We start from the raw sequence: 11,243 nt of genomic DNA on the forward strand, positions 1-11,243 counted from the left end.
TGTGTACTTCACTTGTTATGGCCTCTTACTCTCTACATTATACTCCTTCCTCCTAGGAATGAATATCAAAGTTAAGTGCCTTGGAGAAAAACTGGAAAAGGTTAGAACCTTCCTTAACCATAATCTCAAAACATAGACCACATGCCTTTGTTATTACCCTTTGAAAAACAAATATTGATTCCTTAAATTGTAGAGTTTAAGGAGGGTAAACAGGTATAGTGGGACATGGATTTTTTTAATGCAGTTCAGCACACATTTAAATTCATTCATTCATTCCTATTCTGAAAATTTGCCAATTAACTACGAATATTTCTTGTAATCGTTCGAGAACAAATATGATCGAAGACACTACAGTATGTTTTAATATTTAGCACACTAACCTAAAGTATTTTTTTAAGATGAGTTACAAAAACTGTACTTCCTAGACCGTGCTGCTACGCCTCACCCAGATCTGGCCATTGTGACTTCCGTTACTTATTTCACGGAAGTCCGCTAGCCCGACGACAATGGGTGAAGGGTGTTCCTCGACGTATCTAGGCTACAAGGGAAATCCTACCTGGAGTAAGGAGATATCTGTCCAGTGGCCATCTTCACTATCCCTACAATTGAAATCGCTAGGTGCTCCGTGAATTCTATATCGATATGCACTAACATATAATACACACACGCATATGTATTGCATAAACTAAATTAAAAGAAGACACTGAATTAACTCAGCAAAAAAATAAATGATACAGTTGATTTTATCCTTTTTCTCGAATCGTTGAACTGAAGAATGACGGTTACAACACTGAACATGTTTTAAATCTCCATTTAATATAGGTTGGTATTTTCGAAACACCGGACAAGCATCCTGTTATTAAACAGCTCGTTTGATATCTTTGTACCTGTAATGTTACCATCAGGATAGACGGTCTATCTCAGGGATAGTTCAAAATCCTTCGATAACTTAGTATATTAGAAATTATATAAATCTCGGGAAATGAAGCACTTTCAAAACAAGAAAAGTCGGGTTATGATTTTTTTTATTTGCTGTTTGGATTGGATTGACTTCAAATTTTAATTTATGACCCCTTCAGACTATCGCAATTCTATTTTATTAAAAAAAAAAACCTGAAATATTCGTTAATTTTTCATCCCAAGTTCGATATCCTGTGCCTTTCTGAATACTGTAGTGAAAAAAGCATAGTAAGATAAAGTATTGACGAAGTAAATATTTTTAGTATTATATCAATCTTCCGACAAAAATGTGAACGGTACAAGAACTACTTAGTTCTCAAGTGATTTCATTACATACAAAAAAAAAAAAGCCTAAAGTTCAATTTTCATCATATTCATTTATTTATTATTTAATATGGCATACTAGCGATATACTTCCGAGTATAATAAATTAACAATTAAATACTGTATTTATAATTTACGCATATAAATAATATTACTCTCTAAACCAAAACTTCAATATAGTTTCATACTGTTACTGCAGATATATTGGTTTTTTTATTGTTTATTACAAGTTGTAAAGTATTGCGATCTTGCAAAATTTCGAATTGGAGTTTTCGATGGAATTACACGTTTCGTGGCCCCGTAAGTCCTAATAACCAAGTTTATCAAAATGGTCTGTGTGCCTGACTCAAAAACAAAACTAAAATTACATATTTAAGGCGGCTATAAGCCTCGGATGTGACGGCAAGTTTTTCGATTAAATCACCCCGTGGCCACTTTATAGTATCATTTTTTCAAATTTTTTAGATTTCCTGGAAAACGGCTGTTTAGAATTTATTTTGATTCATAAACTCGGCTTACCATTGTAAAATTAAACGGTTTATCGATCGATATTGAAATAGAATGACAGAGCTTAAATGACGAATTTTAAAAAAAATCATGCCTTTAATTTGGTTTATTTGAAAAATGAACAGTTCTCATTGTTAGCAAAATAAAAAATAATCAAGAAATTCATGAATAATTAAAGGAGAAAAAACGAATCATTCAAACTCCAGATGGAAAAACTAAAACCAACCGGATCTTTCCCGATTGCATGAGAGCTTTGTTATCTTTTGTTAAACTGTTTTTTTGGCAGGAAATACAGTATTTCAACCTCACGAAACCCTAAATACGTACCTTTTTAGCAACAGAAAAATAAAAAATTTATGTTTATGATCTTATCTTTGGATTTATTTTTCGTTGATCACTAAAATAGCGATAACTCGTTTTAATGAGTGCACCAATCTACACAAAACTTGGGGATGTATCTAGGGTCGTAAGTAGAAGTTCACTACATTTTTTACTTACACTATGCCACGGATGTCCCGATTCTCGGTAATGCAAAAACGTATTTTTCATAAATTTTTGAAAATCAATAATTCTAGAAGTATTTAAGATATCATTTATCAACGTAACATTTTACGCAGATATTACATCGTTACATTAGCAATAGAAACGAGAGTAATTTTGGTGATACAGATATAGTATTAATAACATTTGAACAGTTTTTTTTTGTTTTTTTTATACCAGATCGGCATGGCCTTACATGGTTGATATAACTTATATTATATATATTTATCAGTTGATTACGAGGGGGTCTAGTCATACAAATGAAACCCCTAACTATATACAATGTTCTTATTAAAATAACTGTTTAATTGGTTAGTTTCTACTGTAACTGGAAAAATTAAATAGACGAGGAAATAAAAGCTATTTTTAAGATGGGAAATGCTTGTTATCTTTCAATTTCGAAACTGTTTAGCTCGCGCCTTCTTTCCAAAATTAGAATTTACAACATATTATACTTCCCTTTTTTGTAGATGCGAGACGTTGCTTGTTACACAAAGGCATGGACAGCGCCTTTAGGTTTTCGAAAATAAAGTATTACATAAAATATTCGGACCGAAAAAGGATGAATTAACGAGAGAATCCGGAAGGCTACACAATGTTGAAGTAATGGAAATACACACGGTAAATATAATTCATGTTATAGCATTGCGGCGTATAAGATGGACATAGTAACGAGCGGATAACGAGTAAATAAATACTGAACCGACGGGTAAACGTTCAAGGGGTAGACCGAAACCTAGATGGGAGGATCGCGTTAAAACTTATTTAGTAAATTTGGTTTAGGAGGGGCGTCACTGGAAGGATCTATGTAGAGAACGAGTGGTGGTATCGGCGTTGAACCTTCTGGTTCCCTGTCTTTATTATTATGTTCCAATACACAAAAATATAGAGATGTACAAGATATAGCTGGATGGAGATATTATACTAAGGTGGATCCTCTTGCATTCTTGTATCCCTGAAAATGAAGCTGCAAAGTGCAAAATACGGTTGCGATATAGACATGCGCAATGAATATTACAAGGTATAATGAGTATCCCCACCTGTTTAGGCGAACATAATTTAGGAAGGCTGATTCTGGAGAGGCAAGTGTAACTAAGTTTTACCAATTAACCATTCATCATTTTCAATCACACCCTGTGACAGTAGCTATTTAGTCAGTCGAAGTGTGAGAGGACCATTTCGTAAGCGTCGAGTCAGTGCAAAGGTGTTGCATATGTGAAATGTTAACAAGTGTTCTTCGCCATCTTTGTGATTAATGGTGGGAAAGATTGATCAACCGAATATCTCTTTGTGGGCTGTCAATCGCTAAGTTCTTAGCCTGTCTAGCAGATGTAAATACTGTTTTTAAAGAGCAAATCATTAAATAAATATTTTAAAACATAAAAATAAAATTCAGGATGGAAAGTAATAAGAAGTACGAACGTAGTTTAATATGTATCTATGACGGACGTTTACAGCCCCATTAAATTAAGTGATCTGATTCAAATCCAATTAAATCAAGAATATTTAAGTCTTATATAAATAAAAAATTAAACTTAATTCCAAGACAATTAAAAAAATCTTTTATTTGCTCATTTTTCATTCATGCACCAATTTATTTAATGCACACAACTGACACTGACAGACAATAAATTTTTAACTACATATGCTGATGACTGCAATAACTACATTAGGTTACAACCCCACGTAGGAATCTAATCTCTGTATTGGAAAAATGGATTGAAGCTTGAAGATTAACAAAATTTTAATTTACATTAATTATGCATTGACAATTATCTCAAATATTCTGACTTACTTGAAAATTATGTTATACCGTAAAACGACTAAGTTATACAGTTAGCTAATAACTTGGATAATGATACTTAAACAGCCTTACAATACTTAGCGCATATGCATTCAGGACTAATCAGGTACTGAAAGAACTGCGAGATTGTTGGAACATCACTGAACTGCCAATTTTTGTAATTAATTTTTTTTGTTAACACCAATTTGCTCCATAATTTAGAACGTCTGCAGGTTGTTGTTGTTTTTTTACAGTTGCCGTGTGAACAGGACACTACTAGTACAAGAGCCGGGAAGAAAAGGCAGTTATTTCACCCCAAAATTGATGAGTCTACCAAGTATAGGTATGTAGGGAGAATAAAAAATGGCGGCTGTTTCAAAACCTTAAAAAAACATTAATTTTTCATTTGGGGTCTATATCTTAAAAACTACCAACAAAACTATAAAATCTAAAAGAACATTTAAATAATAGTAAACTCTTTAAAGAAGAGTAAATTTTCTGAAATATTAGCCCTGATAGTTCCAATAGTTCTCGAGATATAGCCTTTTAAAAAGCAACCGAATTTTGGGGTCCAAATCTGCAATGAATGGGATGTTGGGGTCTTTATGGGTGTTTATTAATAACGTAATAAGGAGTATCAAGGATTTTATGTAGGATTTTAGATTTTTTAAAAACGGATACAGGAGGTTTTGATAGTTTGGTGGAGTCCCAAAGGTCAATTCCGTGTGTCCAAATAGGTCTGATTATCATAGAGTATAAGAGTTTTCTGTTGTAAATGGAAAGTTTAGAGCGTTTAAGTAAGTGCTGTAGCAATCGAAATCAGTCTTGTTAGGGGATTCCAAGTAAGTCTCTTGTCAAGATGGAGTCCTAAGTAGCGAATCTGTTCTACTGGCTTTAGTGGAATAAAAAAGGATACTGTAGGGTAGGTGAGTCGAGGGAATCTTATGGGATTTATTTTAATTCTTCTGTTGTGACACCATTCTTCAATGAATGCCATATGTAACTGCTGAGTTTGTGATGCAGTAGTAATCATTGTCTACTGACAGTACAAATGTGTCATCAGCTTATGTCGTTAGTACTGTATTAGGGTGGGTTTGATGTTGTTTTACTTTCGCTGCAATACAACCTTGACAGAAAACCTTAAAACAATGTAAAATAATTTAGCTTTAAGGAATTTATATCGCAAACAGACTTATTATAATCATTTAATTTAATTTGCTGGCTAAAAGAGTATATATGTATAAACATTTATGGCATAATTAAGAAAGTAGTACGTGGATGTAAATTACCACATGTCATAGTAAATTGTTAAAAAAAAAAATTGGCTATCAATTGTTAAACGAAAATTTCCACTAAATTAATTATGGAGGAATAAAAAGAAAATATTTGAAATCCTCTTAGCTGGTTAACATAACATTACAAACTTACAGTCTTAATATTAAAGAATAATCTGTGATTTATTTTATTTTTACGGTTAAATAATAAGAAAAATGAGACATATAAACTATTTTTGAAAAGTTATTATAATTTTAGTTGTTTTATTTATTTGTTAAATTTTTCTCCACATTTTTCTATGGAATTTGATGTTGTAGTCGTGGAAAACATAGATGGTTAGATACGAGTTTGAGAAAAGCAATCCACAAAGGGGGCATTAATATAGAATGATGTGAAGGTTTTCAGTCTACTAATTGTGAATAATTGTGACTTAGAATCTTGAGTTGCTTTCCGAACATATTTTCTTAGATTTGTTATTTTTCGAATTTTGACTATATTGTTTTGAAAAAGACAGGAAACTACTCGTCGATTTCGACTATTACTGAACAAATGGTCTAAACTTCCAATTGATTACAAAAGACTGTAATAAGGACATTCTGGACATACGGAATTGAGCTTTGGGAATCCACTAAATCTCCGAATTCCTCTCGTATCAAATCCTTCATAAAATCCTCAATGATCCTTACTTTTTCACAAATAAAATCGTACAGAAAGAGTTTAATGTTCCATATATAACCGAACTAGCTCGAACCAGATATCACTCCTACCATTATTAACTCCCTTACCATCAAAACCCTCTAGTTTCTATCACCTTGCTTCTTGTTCCATTATTGACAATCCTCCAAGGCGCCTGAAAAGAAGATGGCCACGAGACCTGCTAATGTAAAAAAAAAAGTACCTAATGTAAAAAGCTACCAATGGATAGTTTCTCTACACGCCCGTATCGCTCTATTATAATTGATATCAAATTTACTGAATGTATAATATAATATACAGTTTTATATTTCAATAAAGACATTAAAAAAAAATTGTTTTGAAGTTTCGACAGTTAGGCTAAAACTAGATCGAGTTTTCAATCCAAAAACATAATAACGTTTTAAGAATTGAAAATATAAATCGATTTCGAAACTTAGTTTTTGTATATCTTTTCCTCTCCTTTAGAATGATGATTTCTGGAATAAAAAAGTCGTCCACTGTTTTATGATCGCTGATAAGAGAATATTGCCCTAAAGCAGTTTGACGTCAATGGTTCTCAGTTGCCGTCAAGAAATACCAGCCCTTAATCACGTTGCAACATAGCTGGGAAGGCTGTGGTGGGGAGAGAAAAAAAGGACATGCATACCTAAGGGAATCGTCTCAGTCATTTGTTAAACAGGTTTAATTTCATAAGATTATGTCTGTCATGTCCAGAACACCGGAGGTTAAGCAACAAATATGGTTTAAAAAAAATAAAATAAAAGAATATACCACTTGCATGGATGAACCCAATATTTCGAAAGTTTATGTAGTTACATCTACTTTGAATCTGATCAAATATTTTGAGTTCAGGGTATGGAAAATAAGGTTATGATTCGCATTGAACGATTATAAATGTTTTCTTTTCTAATATTTCAAGATGAATAAATTTAGAAAGAGTTATAAAATAAAATTATAATAAGTTGTTAATATATAAAAGAGTAAACTTAGTTTTTGTAAGGGTAGCGAATTCTAAAAAAATTATATTTTACATACGCTCATTATGATAAATTATATTGAAAATTACGAGCTGAATCCAAACATATTACAATATATATATATCATACTTTTTTCTTAGCTGTTAAAGATATGCATTTTTGTGGGTCTTGAGGATCAGTCGATGAGACAACTGTATAGAGGTAACGTTTCATAACTTTATTGTTTGCATATTCATGCCCTACAATGAAAAAAACATTTTTTTAGAACAAAGAATTTTTACAACTGTTTCTTAAAAAATATTATAAGGCATTATAAGGAGTCGGGCTGGGTCCGCTGTAAGCGGGGGTTACAATATTGGCTCAGGAGTCGCTGGCCAGGCGGAGGGGGTTACAAAGAACGGGGAGGGTCTTTCACAAGTGAGATGTTCACAGGTAAAATGGGGCTAAAAAGTGAGATGGGTTAAGATAACTTCAGGCTGCAGAGCTCGAAGCCCTTACCTCGGCGAGGACGTCGACCAGTGTTTTGGCACCTTCTGGGTCTTTGTGTAGGGGCGACCTCTCTGAAGAACGGGCAAGCACATGCCTTCAGCCCATCAAAAAACTTGATGTGCCTATGAGGGGACCTGGAGCTCATGATTGATAGCACCTAACTCTTTGGAGTGAAGTTCCTCGGACTATTTGCCGAAGGAGGGAATTCTCGAAACTCTGCAGCTTTTTCAGCGTGGTCTTAAAGAGGTTTCGCAGGAGCGGGGTACCATAGAGCAGAGTCGGGCGAATGATTGCTTTATAAATCTTCAACTTGAGCCGATGTGAGATCTGCTGTGAAGTGAGCAGGTGGTAGAGCCTGTAGGACTTCAACCAGGCCAGTTTGAGTCTCTCCCCGATGTGGCTGGAGAAGGTAAGATTTTGCCGTCCACTATGAACCGCTGGGGAAGTTTGCCTCTCTTGCCCTTCTAAAAGGACATGATTAACGCATCCGTCTTCGTACGGTTCACCCTGATGCCGTCCCTCTTCAGTGTAGTTACGATGGTAGCAGAAGCATTTTCGGCATGTTCGAGGGCTACCTTCGGACTCATGCTGGAGGCGTAGATCCCGATATCGTCTGCACAAGATGCTACTACTGCCTCTGGGTGCTTAAGGGCGACTACTGATGCCGTAAAAACGACGAACAGTAAATGTCCCAGTAAATAGCCTATTCCAGATTGAATATGAAATTTTCTTTTGATAGGGATTGACTTATATCTATCAAAATAATTAAAGTAGAACAAAGAACTGGATAGGGGGCAAAAAGCCGGGAGCTAATAGTTTATGGCCTTCTAATTTTGGAACATTGTTAAAAAAATTAATGTGAATAAAATGTTTGTTATTTATAACTTTGGACAGTTATAGTCGTCCTATATCATTTTAGAATCCTGGAGATGCTTGAATATTTCTCTGACAGATATCCAAACGCTCGAGGCGGATCAGAACAGCGATAACAATGGCTTTGGAAAATGGGTGACCGTGCTTTCTAGGCCGAAGGTTGGCCCATGACCGTCAGGCCTCCTTCTCCAAATTAGTCTCGCTAATTTGCCATCGCTCCTAGGAAGCGAGGGAAAGGCGAAGGCAAAAAATAGAGAAAGAGGCGATATTGTCTTGTAATTTCGACCACTTTTTCATCCAAAAGAGTTTCACTTTCGTTATATTAAACAAATCTTAACATCTTACAAAAAAAAAAAAAGAGTAAAAATTAGTTTTACTGCTTGAGTTTCTTTTTTTATTATAAAATGTTTTTTTTTATTTTCATATAAATAATTAGTTTATATATGATCTTTATACTCTCTTGAGACTGGTTATTATTGTTTAAATAAGATAAATTTTATCCAATTATAGCCTCAAAACAATTTATATTTCTTTATAAGTCCGACGTTTCGGTCATTCTCAAAGACAGTCTTAATACAATTTTAGAACCACATACATTTTTAAAAAACTTTTTTGTAGGCTATTCTGCCCATGTCATTAATTTCAATCCACTATTACCCTATTTTGGACTGAAATTAAAGACGTGGGCAAAATAGCCAACATAAAGTTTTTTTGAAAATTGATGTGGTTCTAAAATTGTATTAAGATTGTTCTTGAGGATGGCCGAATTGGCCAAAACGTCGGACTTATAAAGAAATATAAATTATTTTGATGCTAAAATTGGATAAAATTTATTTTATCTGAACATATAATTAGATTTTTGTTAATTAAAGACAAGCGGTACTGTGTTTCATATGTCTTGTAAAGTACCGTTAAATTATTCTCATTAATCGCTTAAACTTACTCGATTCTATAACCGCCATTGTTCATCTCCCAAACATGAAAACAATCTAGCAAAGAATTGCTGTACAGAAATGTATGTTTTCAATTACTCTTTTTATATCAATTTTTTGGAAGTTTAATTGCAGTTGCTCTAAAAGAAAATATATTTTTAAAAAATGATTACTTACGAAAAATGGATCGAGGTTTTCATTTTAATTAGTAATTTTTATGAATGAATTCGAGAATCTTTTTAGCTATAGTAAATAATTTTATAATACTTTTTTTTTCCTTTTGTGCTAATATGGGAATTTCAAACATTGACAAGTAAACTTTCATTTAATTGTAAGCTATTTATTGTTATAAGTGTAACTGAAAATAATAGATAATTTAGCATGAATTATAATGAAATAATTAATTATGATGAAAACTAATTTATTAGTGCATGCTGTTTCCTAATTTAAGAAGTTTTACTGTTAATTGACTGATGACAAAAATTGGCAAAGGTATAATGGCCCGCAATAATGTTATAACCAATGTTTGTCTGTGATAGTATGACTGAGGTAAAAAATTTAATTTTCCATAATGCTTTAAGGATTAATTTATAATTAATTAAATGGATGTTTTTGTCCTGTCTTGCTGTTATCCTGACTATATGGATATTCTTGTTATAACTAATTAATGAGCGCCATCAACATTTTTCCAACGAGATTTGAATAAGAATATATATTTTTTTACTAATGTTACGAGTTAAAATCAATGAATAGGTCAGTCATAATTTGTGATGACTCATACAAGAAGAATGAAAATACCCTTACGTCTTTTAATATAATACATGGGATATTACAGGAGTCGATAATAGGGCAACTATTGTACATAATAAACGACACATGCCCTAGGTGAAAATGGTTGGTTGCTCTAAGACTGCTGTAAGCACAAGATGAAAGCAAACCCTGACAAATCAAATATTTTAGCTTTCACTTGCTTTTCCTTTCTTGCCAGTAAACTACAATTCGGATGAAGATGTATGCCAGACATCTAAAAAAACATTTCTGTCCATCTTTATCATTATTACAATGAGTGGTGATCCATGAATTGGCGAGACGTAATTTGGTTTCTTTTTGTTTCATTTTGAGAGACTATAGGTTTTGTTTTAACATTTTCTGATAATAACTTGATGCTATTTAACTTTTACTCTCAAAAAGTTAACTGTACGTTTACTTTTTTGGTATTTTATACTTGAATATGTTTATTTTTTAACTAATTAAACTATTTACTACATAATATTAATGTATGGAGGAGATGATCTGGGAGGGGGTGCGGTCAGGAAATATACAAAAAGTTATTTATTCTTGTAGGCGTTTGGACCTGCATTTCTGGTTGAGTTTAGCGAGAATCTCTGCATTTACTCCCTGATGAAAACCTGAAATTCAGGTCGGAAAGTTGGCACGAATAAATCAATTTTTGTTTATTTGTCGACCGCAACACCCATATTAATCTACGGTTAACTATCAACACCTCATTATAATATTAATATGTTTTTGATGATCTATTAAGCTTTTACAAATATATTTAAAACTGTCATATATTTGCTTTAAAGTATTTATTCATTTCTTTTAACTATTTTTTTTTTAAACTTTCAAGCTTATTTTTCAATTGTTCTACTGCTGTGTCTATTTTATTTTTTATTTATGTCTATATTTCTGTTTATTGATAATTTCGTTTAATTTACATTGCATTTGTGTAACTGATTGAACGTGTGTAGCGGAGTACTGGAGAGGGGAGCTATGAGAGAGTGGAGTAGATAATGGCGTAGGTAGGGTTGAGAAAAATTAAAGGAAGAAGCATTAGGGAAAATGTAATATAACTTTGTGTAAGAGGAAAAAACTGGAAAAATGTTT

Source organism: Halyomorpha halys, unplaced genomic scaffold (assembly GCF_000696795.3).
Source record: "Halyomorpha halys isolate HHAL.00 unplaced genomic scaffold, Hhal_1.1 Scaffold1826.1, whole genome shotgun sequence".
NCBI classification, from domain to species: domain Eukaryota; kingdom Metazoa; phylum Arthropoda; class Insecta; order Hemiptera; family Pentatomidae; genus Halyomorpha; species Halyomorpha halys.